This window comes from Loxodonta africana, chromosome 27, assembly GCF_030014295.1.
Source record: "Loxodonta africana isolate mLoxAfr1 chromosome 27, mLoxAfr1.hap2, whole genome shotgun sequence".
Taxonomy (NCBI): Eukaryota; Metazoa; Chordata; class Mammalia; order Proboscidea; family Elephantidae; genus Loxodonta; species Loxodonta africana.
The window spans coordinates 2,890,976-2,909,067 of record NC_087368.1 but is presented as its reverse complement, the minus strand read 5'-3'; the positions used below and the strand labels follow the sequence as shown (position 1 = coordinate 2,909,067).

At 48.9% G+C, this 18,092-nt stretch overlaps 1 long non-coding RNA gene across 7 annotated transcripts in view; it reads right to left on the bottom strand.

Annotated features, from left to right (window-relative positions):
• Window positions 1–18,092, bottom strand: part of LOC111749063 (uncharacterized) — a 244,458-nt gene that overhangs the window by 65,320 nt on the left and 161,046 nt on the right. For 3 of the 7 annotated variants that reach the window (XR_010319512.1, XR_010319515.1, XR_010319518.1), the window contains exon 1: window positions 398–2,189. The exons of 2 other annotated variants lie outside the window; for them this stretch is intronic. This is a non-coding gene — a long non-coding RNA (uncharacterized LOC111749063). Of the gene's footprint in view, window positions 1–397; window positions 2,190–3,498; window positions 5,086–18,092 lie in introns of those variants that run through there. 2 more of the 7 variants (XR_010319513.1, XR_010319514.1) reach the window with 2 other exon arrangements.

The following is an 18,092-nucleotide window of genomic DNA, read 5'->3' as shown; positions in this document are numbered from 1 at the left end:
GAAAAGAGTATATTTTAGGAAGAAGATAATGTAGGGTGCCGTGAGATAAGACTGGGGCATGCTCCAAAAGGCCTCATTCCGGTGACATTTTTGTGTGACCAGAATGACAGGAGGGACCAGCCCTGCTCTTGTGTGCCAGGGAGACGACACAGCTGGTACAGAGACTGGGAGGCAGACGTGAGTTTTTCCAAAGAGGGAGTTGAAATGCAGCCACTATGCCTAGAGGGAACTGAGGAGGAGAGGAGGCAGGGAGGAGGAGAACAGGTCCAGGACCCGTGACCTGGTAGGCTGGAGGAGTTATCTCCTGCTCTGTGATAAAAAACACCCCCAAAACTAATGACTCACGACACAACACAGCACACAGTCTCTGTGGGCCAGAAATGCAGGCATGGCTTACCTGGTGACTGCCCCAAGTTCTCAGGACCCTGTGGTTGTGGGCTCAACTGAGTCTTGACCGGGGAGGATCTGCTCCCTACTTACTTCCATGTTATGAGCAGGACTCTGTAAGCTGTTGGTCTGGGGGGCCTCACTTCCTCTCTGTCTGTTGATCAAGACCCTCCAATCAGGTCTTTGTCACATGAGTCTCTCCATGGGCAGGTCATACGTCACAGCTCCTTCCTGGGGGGAGAGAGAGAAATAAATGACAGAGAGATGACTGAGAAACAGAGAATAAAAGAGGGCCAAGAAACATTGCCTCAAATGGGGTCATTATAACTTGAAATCGACTCAGTGGCACCTAACAACAACACTCTTGAGAAACAAGTCCCTGAGTCCAATCCAAAGTGAGGGGACGTGGTCACACAGGATGTGGAGACCAGGAGTTAGGATTGTTGGGAGCTGCTGTACAGGTTGCCCACCCCCTAGTCTGAGATGAAACACTGGGTCAGATTGTATATAATGGGAGTTACTGGAAGGTTTTACGCAGAGGGTGATGATATCTGACATTCATTTAATTCCAACCTCATCCTAGTGCAGACTGGGAAATGAGACCGAGAGTGGAAGTGACTTTCCCAAGTTCACAGCACCTGAGCCCAGCCCTGTTTGGAGATGTACTCCCTGGTGCTTCCCGCCCCTGCTTGAAATTCTTCCAACTCTGAGTTTGTTCATTAGCTACATGGACAGATTACCCAATAGGCAACATAAGCACGGTGAACACCACATCTCTGATGTAGCAAAACCCACGTGAAATTATTCACTACAGGTTAGTAAGTAAGCACAAGTAGACCTGTGTTTACCTTGCTTTCACGGTCACCTGCCCCCCATCAGAGAATGTATACTTGAAAAGAGGCTTTGATTCTGTAGGAAGGTGCTCTGGGGTTGGGAGAGATAGATGCCAGCCACACCTAGATGCAGAGTACTAGATGTGGTGAAAAAATATGAAAAGGTGAAAATGTTCACTACAGATGATCTGGTAAGCAGGTAAGCCCTATGCTTACCTTGCCTATTAGATAATCCACCCCTGGTTACCTTCAGGTAATGGCAGCCCACGGGTTCTATAGGTGTTATCTCACATACACCTGATGAGGTGTCTAGGAAGAAGACACTAGAATGTTCCCTACTGTCTGGGTAGGAGGACTGGGGAGGCTCTGAGAAGCACAAAGACTTGTCCAGGGTCACAAACTGATTGAGAGGGATGAGCTTTGTCTGAACCCAGCTCTGTATGCTCAGAGCTGGGGTCCTGGCTACACCCAAGCCTTCCACAAGCTCTGGGGGTGGGGGGAGGGCTGTGTTGGTGTCACTGTGTACAGTTATGGAGATGGCATGGGGACAGGCGAGCATTCTGCAGTGCAGAGGGGATTTGGGGGAAGTCTTAACTGACATCAGGCTCAAGTCAGGAGTCCAGGACATGACCTCACTTCCTTGATGACAGAGTACACAGAACTTGGAACCCTGGTAACCAGCCCCCTACCCAGCTCACTTGAGTGGAGACACTCAAGCTAGGAACATGTTTTCTTGTTGTCTCCCATCTTCCCTTGTATCAAAGCTTGAGAGACGCAGGAGTTCGACACTTTCACCAAGGCTGAGACATGGTCTCATACCCCCCCAACGGAAGTTCAAGCCATTCACCAAAAACAATCCAAAGGTAACACAAGGTGGCCCAGGGCTGCCAATCCAGGCCAGACCACCACTGCGATCTCACCTGGGCAGCCCCACACCCCTACCCAAGGTCATATCATCCCCCTGGCCATGCCCGCCCTTGTCCTCATGGGGTCCCTGGAGGAAATGTGGACAGAACTGATGAGGCAGAAAATTCTTGGATGGGGCAGGGTCCATTTGGGACAGGGGTCGGTAGGAGTCAGGGAAGGAGGCGCAATGTGATCTGGGGAGGTTTTGGGGGGGGAGGGGTGATAATGAGGAATGTGAAAATGGTGCTGCTGCTTCAGGACTAGCACACATTGAGGGCAAGGTGAAGCTCCACCCCCACGGCCTCTCACTATACTGGGTTCATGGGGCTGAGTCTGACCATGGCTTGGTCTAGTCCATCAGATTGGGTGCCTTGGAGACCAGAGGCTGGGGTGGCAAATATGGAGGCCTCTTTCACTTCCCTGCCCTGACTCCCCTGATCACACAGAACACTGGGATTTAAGTTTACCCAGGGGTTCCAGCTGAAACCAGGTCTTAGGGAGGGATTGTCAGGATCACAGGCTGAGTCAGCACTCTCACTTGGGCCTTCTCTGAGATCCAGCTCACCCTGAGTGGGGCAGTCAACGTGCAGCCGTAGCTGCAGGCATTGCCTGGGCCACTGCTGACCCTGTGCCAGCCCAGCTTCTGCCAGATCCTGCTGCAATAGGCAGAGGTTGATTTTTCTATCCGCGGACTTGGTCAGGGCTGGATGGTGCTGCTCACAGTCCAACCCACCCAGCATGGGGGAACTGGGAGCTCCTCGGAACCACAAGGGCTTGAGGGGCAGAGAGGGAAGGAGGTGGCTCGGAGGGGCTCTTGATGCCTCCCTGGCCGCTGCCGGCACTGTCTCTGCAGAACTGTCCGCAGGAGATCCCCAAGGAGAAGGAGAATGGCATCGTCTACTCGGTCTACCCCAAGGATGGGGCCAGAAAGGGCTGGCACAGGCGCTGGGTGAGTGCAGTGGGAAGGGATTGCCGCTCCCAGTCAGGAATCCGAGATGACCAGAGGGGGCAAAGGGCCCAAACACCACCCTGTAGACCTCAAGTCCCTCTCAGGACTTTTCCTCTCAAGGGTCCCAGTCCCCTCCCTAAGGAATCAACCCCCCCCCCCACTGCCCTCCCTGCCCTGGCCAGCTAAAAAGTCACTCTTCCCATATTTGTAGGAATATGAGAAACGAGCTTTTCACACAGTCTTCACTTCACGTAAGCCCGTACATCTTTGCGTGTTGCTGCTGTTTTAGTGTTTAACTTTCAACCCCAGGGCCCCAACAGCAGCTGGCTGGACTGTCCTTCTACACCTTCTCCCAGCTTCATACATCATCACACTTAACAGGCTTCTTTTACCCTAAAGGGTGGGGATCAGTGTATGACTCACCTTTTTCTATAACCTCCAATCTTGGGGAAATACATCACGTGACCCCTTCAGGTCAGGGGCTGTATCCTGACTCCATACAGAATGTTCCAGAAGGGAGGCCTGTCCCCACAGTGACTGAGCTTCTCGTTGCTGCTGGCCCTGGACTCATTCCTTCTGCTGCCCTTTCAGCAAAGCTGCAGGAACGCTTACATGTGTTCTCATACTCTGTCCCACCCAGGACAGATTCCCAGGAGTGGCATGCTGGGGGGAAGGATGTACACGTTTCAAGTTAGGATCATTAGAGCCAGACTCCTGCCCAAAATAGCAGTCACAGTCCCGGGGCCCAGCAGTTTGTGATGCTGGCTACGTCTCTGCAGTGAGCCTGGTCCAGATGTTAAGGCTCTTTTCCGCTTTGCCAATCTGCTGTCAGGGTGGCCAACAGAGCTGCTGGGTGGCTCTCAGGCACCTGTTGGCCCTGAGAAGCTGAGCCACCTCTCAGGCCTTTACCAACCATTCACATTTGTCCTCCCTGAGCCATCTGGTAAGGTCCTCGGTTCTGTAGGGGTCTTTCTCCCACCCCAGGATCTCCAGGCTCTCACACTTGGCTGGATCTGGGTGCTCCACAGCTTCAGGTTCTCAAAATCCCCTTTAATGTGCGGAAAGAAAAATCTGTGTCTTCCTTATCTCATGGGTATGTCTGCTCTGTGCACTGTCTTCAGCCGGGAGGAAGTGAGCTTGCACCAGACCTTCCCCTCTGAGTCAGAACAGAGCAGGCCTCACCTAGCACAGAGGGAACATCACGGAGCCCTAGTATCAGACAGTTCTGGGCTCTGACCAGGTGACTTCAAGCAGACAACAGATATCACCAAGCCTCTGTTTTCACATCTCTGGAATGGGGTGTTTTGTGAGGACTCCCTGGGATACTGCTCTTCCTTCAGGGAGATAGCATGGTTACTTCGTTAACGAAATCACTTCAGGTCCCTAATGTTTGTAATCAGCCCCCACCTCCAATCCTGCTTGGAAAGCCAAGCCCTGTTTCCTACTCAAGGCACTCGTGTCCCACCTTCTACCACAGGTCACTGAGGGAGATGGAGTACCTGGTCTGAGCTCCGGGCCTCCAACCCTCCTGGTGGTTCACGTGGCTGACTCTGACAGTATGTCCCTCCTCTGTCCCACTCCAGTGTGTCTGTGGTTCTGAGGAGGACCTGGAGGAGGCCTGGGTGATGAAAACCTTCAAGGCAGGCTCACTGCAGAAGCTGGTGGAGCTCCTGGTGCCCGCCTACCTAAAGGGTGACATCTCCTACATCAAAATCTTTCTGGGAGCCTACAGAACCTACGCCACCACCCAGCAAGTCCTAGACCAGCTGCTCCAAAGGTGAGCCCTTCACAGCCTAATGGGGATTCTACCCCCTACCAGTTCTGCATCTGGAGAATGTCGCATCACCACAAAGAGCCTCAGTTTTCTCCCCTGAAAAGTAGGGTGGTAAAGGTCCAATCGGCTAGAATTACTGTCAGGACCACATGGGATAAGCCACAGGAAGTACGTACCTGGAGCAGAGCTCTATGGCAAACGGTGTTGGAGGGGCTGGGATGTTCACATTTATTATTTTCCTCTCGCCCATGAAGCAGCTGTCTGCCTCAACCCTCACTGACTACGTGACCTTGAGCAAACCTACTTCCCATTTGTAAAGGGAAGCTGGAGATTCCATTTAGTGGGTCCTTGTCCTTGGTATACTCAGAACAGGGGTACCTGGAGGCTGGTAGAGGGGCCCCAGGACTCTCAGATGCCTGGGAAGGTGCTGGTTGGGTTCACTCATTCAACAATCATCCATGAAGCAAGCCCCTACTCTTGCAGACACTGTTCTAGGTATTTAGCATTGTTCAGTGAACAAAGCAGATAGGAGGCCCTGCCCTCCTACGACTCTGTTCTGTTCTGACAGTCAGACAGGAACACTAGACATCTTAAGCAAGTGGTGTCCACAGTTCATTACATGTGACACCCTCATACCACCTCTAGGTATGGATGTAACCACCCCTATTCTGCTGAGTACGGTGAACCCCAGGAGCAGCTGAAAGGGTGAGTGGACTTTGTGTGGAGAAGGAGGGACTCCTATCTCTACAAAACGGTGGAGGTTTTAGGGAGCCTGTGTCTGGATTGGGGTTGGCAGACCCTGGGCCCCATACATCTAGACTCCACTAGAGGGATGAGTTTAGGCGCATCCCTGCAGGATGTAAGCAGTCACAGAGAGCTGGGAGTGGATCCTTGGTGTCATGGGGAGTAGAGGGGAGGCTAGGGGCTCAGAGAGGGTCCTGAGAGAATCCATTCTCCCACAATTCCCTCATATCACTGCTTCCTCCCTCCTCTATTTGGGGCCCAAAACAGGAGGTGGCGGGGGAGCGGTGCGGGAATGGAGAAAATTGCTCCTAAATCCCAATCCCCGGTTGCCGGTACTCAGCTGCATGTGGGGCCCCTGTCCCAGGGGAGAACAGTGTCCATGGAAGAAGAGATGCTCACACACGTGCAGAAAACCAGACAGCAAGCTGGTTCACACGCTCCAGAGGAGGGGCCCTATGGCCTGGGCACCTGGGTCAGGGGATGGACTCTGTGTGTCGCCCAGCATCAGATAATCCTGGAGCACTACTGTCTGCCAGGCTGTGAGGTGAATATGCAGACACGCATCCCTGTGCCCTTAGAGGATTACTGTTCAGTGGGGAGAGCGCCAGGGACAGAGAAGGATGTAATTCAGACTCCCTAGGAGGGAGAGTTCATCAGACCATTGATGGGAGCTCCTTCGGACAAGCCTCTGTGCTAGCCTCCTGTCAGTGACCAGGCCTGCCACTGTCAGGGCAGCCGCAGGGCCTGTGCAGGGTGATGCTGACCTTTGGAAGGTCAGGGACAGAAACAGGGACTGGCCCCTTGCAGGGGTTTCCTGGGAAAGCAGTGTGGCGGGAAAAGCCAGGCCTCTGACCCTGCTCTTCACCACCCACCCCCCAGAGCCATCTCTTATATCCTGGACACATGGCTGAAGGAATACGCGGAGGATTTCAATCAGCCCCCGGACTTCCCCTGTCTAAAGCTCGTGGTGGAGTATGTGCAGGTGAACATGCCAGGCTCACATCTGGAGCGCGGGGCCCAACTTCTCTTGGCACACCTGGATCAAATGGAGGTCACTGGGGCAGAGCCAGAGGGTGAGGAACACTGGGGATGGCTGCATGTGAGCTTGTGAGGAGGATATGGGAAGACCCCCAGAGTTTGGGTTTGAGCCAGAGCTCAGAGTAACTTCAGGACCTCCTCTGGTGGACTACAGTCTGGGAAGACTTCCTGGGGTGGAAATCTTGGGAATGGGCTTCTCTTCGTGGCAGTGGGTGTTTTCCATCATTGGCAAGGCATGAGGAAAGGCAGCCATGTTGGTGAACCTTTCTCCTCTTGCAGCTCCAGAGCCGGGGCCAGCGCCAATTGTCAAAGGGGCTCGAGAGCTAACTTTGCCCCAAGAACCAGCTCCTGGACAATCTCCTGGGGTACATTTTGCTCCTGTAGCAGCACCAAAGAGCCGTAGTGCACCACCCATTATGTCATCGGCTCCAGCACTGGCACCACATGGAGAGCTGGCAGGAGGGGTGGACCCCTCTCCTGGGCCACCTCCAGAACTGGCTCCTGGACCACCGGCTGATGTCAGTTCTGATCCTGTTGGTGCTCCAACACCGGAGCTGCAGAGAGCACCAGCTATTCCATCACCAGCTCCTTCACTTCCACCACACCCAGAGCTGCCTGAAGGGTGGGATTCTCATCCTGGGCTACCTCCAGAACCGGCCCCTGTACCACCTGGTGAGGTTGATCCTGCTCCTGCACCAAAACCAGAGCTCCACAGAGCACCACTGATTCCATCACCAGCTCCTGCAGTGGACCCTGATGAAGAGCCAGCTGGAGGCTCAGATTCGTATCCTGGGCCACCTCCAGAACCGGTTCCTGGACCACCGGCTATCGTCCATCCTGCTCCCGCTCCTCTTCCAACACTGGAGCTTGACGTAGCCCAGGTCTTTCCACAGCTGCATCACCAGCATCAGGTGGAGAGTCAGATGGAGAGGTGCATACCCATTCTGAGCCACCTCCAGAACCGGATTCTGGACCACCAGCTGACGGCGATCCAGCTCCTGCTCCAACACAGGACGTCGACAGAGCAACAGCTATTCTGTCATGAGCTTCAGCTCTGGCAGCACATGGATAGGCCGCTGGAGATTCTGATTCTTAACCGGGGCCACCGCATGAGCCGGGTCCTGGACCATGTGGTGAGGTCGATCTTGATCCTATACCAACACCGAAGCTCAATAGAGCACCACCTATCCCATCACCAGATGGACAGCACGCAGCAGAGCTGGATTTTTACCGTGGGCAACTTCCAGAACACACTCAAGGACTACTTCTTGAGTCAGATCCCACTCTTGCAGGAACACTGGAGCTGGGTACGACAACAGGTCCTCTGTCACCAAGTTCAGCACTGGCACCTGATAGAGAACCTGCTGAAAGAACGGATTCTCTCCCTGGGTCAAGACCATAAGGAGCTCCTGGACCACCTGGTGAGGTCCATCATGCACCTGGGCTAACACTGGAGCTCCACAGAGCACCATCACCAGCTCCAAGACTGGCAGAAAATGGAGAGCCAGCTGGGAGATCAGATTCTTATCCTGGGCTACATCCAGAGCTGGCTCCTGGACCACTGGCTCATGTCAATCCTACTCCTGTTCCTCTACCAACACCAGAGCTCACTGTACCCCAAAGCCCTCCATCTCGATCTCTGGCCCGGGCACCAGGAGAAGAGCCTGATGGAGGGCTCGATTCCCATCCTGGGCCACCTACAGAAATGGTTCCTCAACCACCTGCTCCTACACCAACACCGGAAGTCCTTAGAGCACCAGGTATTTCATCACCAGGTCCAGCGATGGCACTAGACAAAGAGTCAGCTGGAGGGGTAGATTTCCATCCTGGGCCACCTCCAACTGGCTCACGGACAAACACCTGATATCGATCCTCCTGCTACTCCTTCAACACTGGAGCCCCACGGGCTAATAAATCCTTCACCTCTAGCTCTGCCTCGGGCACCAGAGGCGGAGCCAGTTGCCCTACCTCCTCCACTGCAGCTCCTCATTCACAGCCAGGGAACATCAGCCTCAGAACCAGACATTTTCTTCTTCTCACCTCAGTGGGTACTTTTTTTGCTTTTGTTCTAGTATTTTTCCAGCTCAATTTATACTTTATAGTTTATACTATATTAATTGGTAGAGTTCTTCTTAAATAAAGTTTTGTTTCGATATCTTTAAAATGTGCCATATACTGCTTTACCTAGTTTCATAATCCTATTCAACCATCACCAGCATCTACTTCAGAACACTTTCATCACCACTATGATGGTTCATGTTATGTGTCAACTTGTGTAGGCCATTACTCTCAGGGATATGGCAGAAGTTATGTAATCATCCTCCATTTTGTGATCTGATGTGAGCAGCCAATGAGTTGGAAGAGAATTTTCCTTGGGGATGTGGCCTGAAAATTAATATATCTTCTGGGGTATGCATCTGGCCAATGCCTTTTTCTCTCTCCCTGTTTTAAAGGGCCACCAGAAGCAGTTTGCCTTCAGCTGGTAAGGCCAGCAATACACCTTCACTAGTTTTTCTCGGGGCAATATCAACTCTCAAGCCCTATGTGATAATTTAGTCCACAGGGAACTTGATCACTTTTCCCTTCCGAAAGACGTCATACTGGTCCATTACATTAATGGCATTATGCTGACAACCTAGTAAGAAAGAAGTATCAATACTCTAAACTTATTGATAAGACCTTTGCATGCTAGAGGGTGGAAAATTATTGCGACAAAAATTCAGGTGCCTACATCTTAGTGAAATTTCTAGGGCTCCAGTGGAGTGGGGCATGTTGAGATATTCCTTGTGAAGTGGAAGGTAAGCTGATATATCTTGCCCTTCCGACAACCAAAAAAGAGGCACAACATTTGTTCGGCCTCTTTGGATTCTGAAGGCATCAGATCCCTCATTTGGGTGTGCTATTCCAGCCTACTTATCACATGACTTGAAAAGCTGCTAGTTTTGAGCAGGGCCCACAACAAGAGAAAGCTTTGGAACAGGTTCAGGCTGATGTCCAAGCTGCTCTGCCACGTGGGCCACATGATCTGGCAGAACCAACAGTTCTGGAAGTGTCAGTGGCAGATAGAGATGCTCTTTGGAGTCTCTGGCATGCCCCTATTGGTGCATCACAGTGCAGATCCTTAGGATTTTGGAGCAAAGCCCTGCCATCCTCCGTGTTTAGTTACTCTCCTTTTGAGAAACAGGTTTTGGCTTGTTACAGAGCCTTAGTAGAGACTGAACACTTAACCGTGGGACACCAAGTCACCATGCGCCTTAGCTGCCCATCATGAACTGCATGTTGTCTGACATACAGAGCCATAAACCTGGATGTGCTCAGCAGCACTCCATCATTAAATGCAAGTGGTATCTATCATATCATGCCTGAGCAGGACCTGAAGGCTCAAGTAAGTTGCATGAGGAAACGTCCCAAATGCCCATGGTCTCCACTCCTGTTACATTACCTGCCCTTTCCTAGTCTTCATCTATAGCCTCATGATCAGTTGACTGAGGAAGAGAAAACTGGTGTCTGGTTTACTGATGTTTTTCTGCATGATATGCAGGCACCATCTGAACGTGGAAAGTGGCAGCAAAGCACTACAGCCCCTTTCTGGGAACTCCCTGAAGGACAGTGGTGAGGGGATAGCCTCTCAATAGGCAGAACTTCAATCAGTGCACATGAGTTTTCACTTTACTTGCAAGGATAAATGGCCAGATATGCAATAGTACACTGAGTCGTGGGTTGTGGCCAATTTTTTGACTGGATAGCCAGGGACTTGGAAGGAACATGATTGGAAATTTGGAGCTAAGGAAGTATGAAAAAGTGGCATGTGACAGAGCTCTCTGAACAGGCCAAAGAAGTGAAGATATTTATATCTTGTGTGAATGCTCTGACATAGGGAGCATTCTCTAAAGAAGCAAAACCAGTAAAATGTATAAAGATACATAGAGAGAGAGAGATTTATATCAAGAAAATGGCTCACATGGTTTTACAGGCCATAACATCCCAAGTCTGCAGGTCAGGATAGAGGCCTCTCCTGATCCCTGTAGCCTCAGGTGCTGGTGAACCCAATATCAGCAGGCTGGAGAACACAGGTGTTGCTCACAGGCTGTGAAGATCAACCAATCCCAACATCGGCAGGCAAGACTGTAGGTAAACAGCCAGCTGAAGTCCCGAGCAAGCAAAAGCCCCGGAGCCCTGCCAGAATGTCTGCACACATTGGATGCAGACCACACACCCAAGGAAACTCCCCTTCAAGCAACTGGCTATTCACAGCATATTGCACCATTGGGGTGATCACATATCAAATCTCAACAGGGAAGTGACCACAACATGACTGCCCAAACTCTGAGAATCATGGCACTGCCAAGTTGACACACAATCTTAACTATCACAGTTTACCCCTTATCAATTCGGCACCTGTAAACATGTCCTTCAACCATACATAATCTCTGAATAAAGACAATTACAACGTCATTCTTGTGCCTAACATGACACAACGAACACACATACAACCAAAACTGCACTAGCTCTGTTTACATCTTATATTTTATATAAATGGAGAAAACAAAAATATTTGATGCACACATACAAAGCAGAAATACTCTTAACTGTTACAGCCCTCATTTCTACAACTGATCACGTGGCCATAACTACTATTTGGAATTACCTCCTTCCACCACCCATCCCATATTCCCTGTCCTCAGCAAGCACCTCAGCTGGTCGTGGCTCTCTGCCTGGTGGGGTGACCCAAACCGTCATTCCTAAAGGGTCTGGGCCATTAGTAGTCATTTCAGGACGGAGTTGCTGTAATTTTCCACTGACTTTAATCACGGGGCACGTGTGATGGTTAAGAATGTGTCAACTTGGCTAGGCTATGATTCTCAATGTTTTGGCAGTTGTCTGATGTTGTGATCACTTCCCTGTTGAAATTTCGTATGTGATCACCCCCATAATGGAATCTTCTGAGTAGTATCAGTGCAGGTAGAGCCTGTGGTGGCTCACTTCCCCCTCAGCCTTTATCTTTTTGCCCTCTACTACCTACTTCCTTTTTGCTCATCTTGCCAAGGTTCTTGGCTTGTTCTGGATCCTGTACCTGTCTCTTGTTCCTCTGACCTCCAGTTCTTGGGTCTGGAGCTAGAAGCTTACCTACTGATCTTGGGATTCACCATCATTCACAGCCTGTGAGCAAGAGCCTTGCTCTCCAGCCTGCTAATCTTGGGTTTGCCAGCCCCTGTGGCTACATGAATCAGGAGAAGCCTCTATCCTGATCCACAGACTTGCAGCTCTACAATCATGCAAGCTGTTTCCCAGATGTAAATCTCTCTCTATATATATTTATACACTATTCTAGTTTTTCTTCTCTAGAGAACCCAGCCTAAGACATTTGGTACCGAGAGTGGTTCTAGAGAAACAAAATTGTAAGGATGAGTTTTCTAAATTAGCTCTCAAGTCTGCTCAGAGTCAAAGATGTTGATGACTCTGCTTTCATTAGTAAAGAGGGCACTGCTAATCCACGGCATGAGGTGGCAATTCAAATATGCAAATTATCACCACCAAAGATTAGGTATTGGAAAAAGGCGAGGCTTGGAGTGATTGCATATATGATACCTTTCAACAATTTTCTCATAATGAGATGTTTAAGGAAGCTGGTTGGCTGGTCCTAGTTTCACTAGACGAACTGGTGAAAGAAAGACGTTCGCTCAGGGCTTCGGTGTCAACGCTCAAGTGCAGCATAAACAACCTCAAAGTTTCTACTTCTGCTTTGAAAGAAAGCCTTATTTCTTGTAGCAACAGTGCTGATATTGCCAAAAACCAAAAAAGAGTCTTATTGTAAGAGTGGCTGAATTACAACACCACTTCAATTGCCAGCCTCAAGAGGTATCTGAAGTTCAAGTGAGGGCATTCATTGGGAAGAAATGAGATCCTGAAACTTGGGATGGGGACATATGGGCAGATAATTAGAAAGTTGGAGACACTGAGCCCCTAAATTTCATTTAATCACACCTTCCTATAGAACCACTTCCATCTGAAGAGATGACGTCATGTGTGTCTGCTACACCACTCTGCCCAGTAAAACCATTATCCTCTCCTCTTCCATCTAATGAGATTAGCCCTAGCCCAGGTGCCTCTAAAGAGCCCTTGCCTAAGTCATTGCCTGGGGCATCATCTGAGGCAGATGCTTTATAACACAATACTGAATGTTCTCAAAACAATTCCACACTACTGATTCTGGCTTCTAGACCTATAACTAGATTTAAGTCCCAGAGAGCCCCAAAAAGGTGAAGTACAAACTGTGACCCAGGAGGAGGTATGCTACACTCCAACAGAACTGCTTGACTTTTCTAATATGTACAAATAGGAACCAGGGCAATAGGTGTGGGAATGGTTATTAAGGGTGCAGGATAATGCTGCAAGGAACATAATGATGGATCAGTCTGAGTTTATTGATATGGGTCTGCTAAGCACACATTCTCCATTCAGTGTTTTAGCTTGAGAAGACAGGAAAAGATCTAATAGTTCCTTTGGTTGGGTTGCTGAAGCATGCATTACGCAGTGGCCTGCACTAAATCAAGCTGAAGTACCAGACCTTCCTTGGTATACTGTACAAGAAGGTATTCAAAGGCTTAGGGAAATTGGCATACTAAGGTGGATTTATCAGGTTAAACCTACACACCCACTTATGGATGCCCAGAGAACACACTTTTACCACAACTATGAGGAACAAATTTGTGAAGGGAAATCCAGCATCCTTGAAGACTGCTGTGATTGCTATTTTATGTAAGTCAGATTTGACAGTGGGAACTGCCCTAACTGAATTAAGACAGCTAAACACAATGGGGCTGACTGGACCCTGTAATAGTGGGAGCCAAGTGGTTGCACTGAATTGACAAAGTGGACAAAGACAAGGTGGGCGTGGTTACAGTAACAGACAGCAGAATCAAAGCAGTAATCAGAATAGTCTGACTCATATACACTTACGACTACTAACTCATGGTGTCCCTAGGAGTGAAAGAGATAGGCAATCTACTAAATATATACTTGATCTGTACAAACGGATGAATTCTAGGTCCGGTGAACAGCAGCCTAACTCAAATTGCACTCAGTCAACTCCCACGCTTGAGCCAATTTGAAGATCCACAATCCCTTCAATGAAGGGAAGGCCAGGTCCCCATGAGGAAAGACTGCCAAAAATTTATACTGTTAATCTCTCTCCTAGCCTTCCCCAAAGGAATCGACAACCTTTTATGAGAGTGACTTTTCACTGGAGAAAAGAAAATAATCAGACTTTTTGGGGAATACTAGATACTAGCTCTGAACTGACACTGATTTCAGGAGACCCAAAACAGCATTGTAGCCCATCAGTCAGGGTGGGAACATACAGAGGTCAGTTTATTAATGGAGTGTTGGCTCATGTTTGTTTCACGGTAGGTCCACTGGGTCCCCAAATCTCCCCATAGTGATTTTCCCAGTTCCAGAAGACAGTATTGGAATAGATATACTCAACAGCCTGCAGAAGCCCCACACTGAATCCCCAGCAAATGAAGAAAGGGGTATTTTGGTAAGAAAAGCCAAGTGGAAGCCATTACGACTACCCCTACCTAGGAAAATAGTAAACCAAAAGCTATACTGCATTCCGGGAGGAAATGCAGACATTACTGCCACCATCAAGGACTTGAAGGATGCAGGGGTGGTGAGTATCACCACATCCCCCATTCAACTTGCCTATTTGGCCTGTGCAAAAAACAGATGGCTCTTGGAGAATGACAGCAGATTATCAAAAACCTAACCAGGTTGTGACTCCAATTGCAGATGCTGTTCCAGATGTAGTTTCATTGCTTGAGCAAATTAATACTTGTCCTGGTAACTCGCGTGCAGCTATTGACCTGGCTAATGCCTTTTTCTCCATGCCTGTTTGGAAGGACCTTCAGAAGTTTGCTTCCAGCTGGCAAGGCCAGCAGTGCACCCTCAGTTGCCTGCCTCAGCGCTCCATGACTTTTCTAGCCCTGTGTCATAATTTAGTCCGCAGGGACCTTGCTTGCCTTGCCCTCTGGAAAGATGTCACACTGGTCCACTAAATGGATGATATTATGCTGATTGCACCTAGTAAGGAAGAAGTATCAATGACTTTGGACTTATTAGTAAAACATTTGGCTGCTAGAGGGTGGTAAACTAATCCCATAAAAATTCAGACACCTACTATCTAAATGAAATTTTTAGGGGTCCAGCAGTATGGGGCCCGTCGAGATATTTCTTCTAAAGTGAAGGGTAAGTTATTGTATCTGGTCGCTCCCACAATTAAAAAGGAGGCACAATGCCTAGTGTGTCTCTTTGGAATTTGGAAACAACATATCTATCATTTAGGCATGCTACTCCAGCCTATTTATCAAGTGACTGGAAAAGCTGCTAGTTTTGAATGGGGCCCAAAACAAGAGAAGGCTCTGCAACAGGTTCAGGCTGCTGTGCAAGCCGCTCTGCCACTTGGACCGTATGATCCAGCTGATGCAATGGTGCTTCAACTGTCAGTGGCAAACAGAGATTCTGTCTGGAGTCTTTAGCAAGCCCCTACTGGTGAACCACCACACAGGCCCTTAGGATTTGGAGCAAAGCCCTGACATCCTCTGCAGATAATTATTCTCCTTTTGAGAAACAGCTTTCGGCTTCTTACTAAGCCTTAGTAGAAACTGAACACTTAACCACGGGCCACCAAGTCACCATACAGGCTGAGCTGCCCATCTTGAACTGGGTGGCGTATGACCCACAGAACCATAAAGTTGGATACACACGGCAGCACTCCATCATTAAATGGAAACAGTACATACAAGATCGGGCCCAAGCAGGACTTGAAAGCAGGAGTAAGTTGCATGATGAAATAGCCCAAATGCCCACGGTCTCTATTCCTATCACACTACCTTCCATCTCCCAGTCTGCACCTACGGCCTCATGGGGAGTTCCTTCTGATCAGTTGAATGAAAAAGAGAAACTTGTGCCTGGTTTACAGGTGAGTCTGTGCAATATGCAGACACCACTCAGAAGTGAACAGTGGCAGCACTACACCCCCTTTCTGGGACCTCCCTAAAGGGGAGTGCTGAAGGGAAATCCTCCCAATGGGCAGAACTTCAAGCAGTGCACCTGGTTGTCCACTTTGTTTGGAAGGAGAAACGGCCAGATGTGACACTGTATACTGATTTAAGGGCTGTGGCCAATGCTTTGGCTGGATGATCAGGGAATTGGAAGGAACATGATTGGAAAATTGTGAGACCAGGATTTATGGGGAAGAGGTATGTGGATAGTCCTCTCTGAATGGGACGAAGAAGTGAAGATATTTGTGTCTCATGTGAATGCTCACCAAAGGGTGGCCTCAACAGGGGGTTATTTTAAAAATCAAGCGGATAGGATGATGTGTTCCATGGAAACCAGTCATCTCTTTCCCCAGCTACTCCCGTCATTGTTATGGGCTCATGAACAAAGTGGCACTGGTGGCAGGGATGGAGGTTATGCATGGAACCAACAACATGGACTTCTACTCACCAAGGCTGACTTGGCTACAGCCACTGCTGAGCATCCAATCTACCAGCAGCACAGGCCAACACTGAGCCCCCGATATGGCACCATCCCTTGAAGTGATCAGCCAAGAACCTAGTGGCAAGTTGATTACATTGGACTACCTCCATCATGGAAAAGGCAGTGCTTTCTTCTTAATGGAATAGACACTTATTCTGGATAAGGATTTGCCTTCCCAATATGCAATGCTTCTGCCAAAACTACTCCGTGAACTTGCACAATGTCTTACTCACCACTGTGGTATCAGATACAGCATTCTCCCTGATCAAGAGACTGACTTTACAGCAAATGAAGCACAGTAGGCCCACGCTCATGGAATTCACTAATCTTACCATGTTCCCCATCATTCCGAAGAAGCTGGTTTGATAGAACAATGGAATGGCCTCCTAAAGTCACAATTACAGTGCTAGGAGGGTGGCAATACCTTGCAGGTTTGAGGCGGTGTTGTCCAGGAGGCTCCATATGCTCCAAACCAGAGTCCAATATATGATGCTGTTTCTCCCGTAACCAGAATTCATGGGTCCAGGAATCAAGGGGTAGAAATGGAAGTGGCACCACTCACTATTACCCCTAGTAATCCACTCATAAAATTTTTGCTTCCTATCTCTGCAACCTTATGCTTTGCAGGTCTAGAGGTCTTAGTTCCAAAGGGAGGGATGCTCCCATCTGGAGACACATCACTGATTCCACTGAACTGGAATCTAAGAATGCCACCTGGCCACTTTGGGCTCCTTATGCCTCTGGATCAACAGGCAAGGAAGAGAGTTACCATACTGGCTGATGTGACTGATCCTGATTACCAAGAAGAAATTGGATTGATATTACATAATGGAAGAAAAGAAGACTACACCTGGAATTCAGGAGATCCCTTAGGGCATCTCTTAGTACTACCATGCCCTGTGATTAAAGTCAATGGAAAACTACAGCAACCTAATTCCGACATGACTACTAATGGCCCAGGCCCTTCAGGAATGAAGGTTTGGGTCATCCCACCAGGCAAAAACCATGACCTGCTGAGGTGCTTGCTGAAGGTAAAGGGAATATGGAATGCGTGGTGGTAGAAGGTAGTTCTAAATACCAATTACAGCCATGTGACCAGTTGCAGAAACAAGGACTGTAATTGTTATGAGTATTTCTGCTTTCTCTGTGTGCAGCAAATATTTTTGTCTTCTTCACTTATAATATACAAGACATAAACAGGGCTAGTGTGTTTTTGGATGGACGTGTGTTAGTTGTTTCATGTTAGGTGCAGGTGTGACTCTGTAATTGTCTTTATTCAGAGATTTTGTATGGTTTGGGAAGATGTGTACTGGTGCCAAGTTGACAAGCACTGGACTGTGATAGTGGCGTGTCAACTGTGGGTGGGCCATGATTATCAGTGTTTTGGCAATTCTATAGCATTGTGATCAATTCCCTGTTGAAATTTGGTATGTAATCACCCCCGTGATGGAATCTGCTGAGTGGTATCAGTGGGTGCAGGGCATGTGGCAGTTCACTGCCTTCTGAGCCTTCATCACTCCTCCCTCCGATGCCTACTTCCTCCCTGCTTGCCTCACCAAGGTTTTTGGCTGGTTCTGGACCTTACACCCACCTCGCGTTCATCTGACCTCTGGTTCTTGGGACTTAAGCTAGCAACTTATCTGCCAATCTTGGGATTCATCAGCCTTCACAACCTGTAAGCAAAAGCCCTGCTCTTTGACCTGCCTATCTTCGGTTCGCTAAATAAGAGCTGTCACATGAATAGACATTTGCACATCCATGTTCACTGTGGCACTATTCACAATACCAAAAAGATAGGAACAACCTAAATGCCCGTCATTAAAAGAATAAATAAAGAAATTATGGTACATACAATGGAATATTATCAGCGATAAGTAACAACGATGAATCCGTGAAATACCTCACAACATGGATGAAT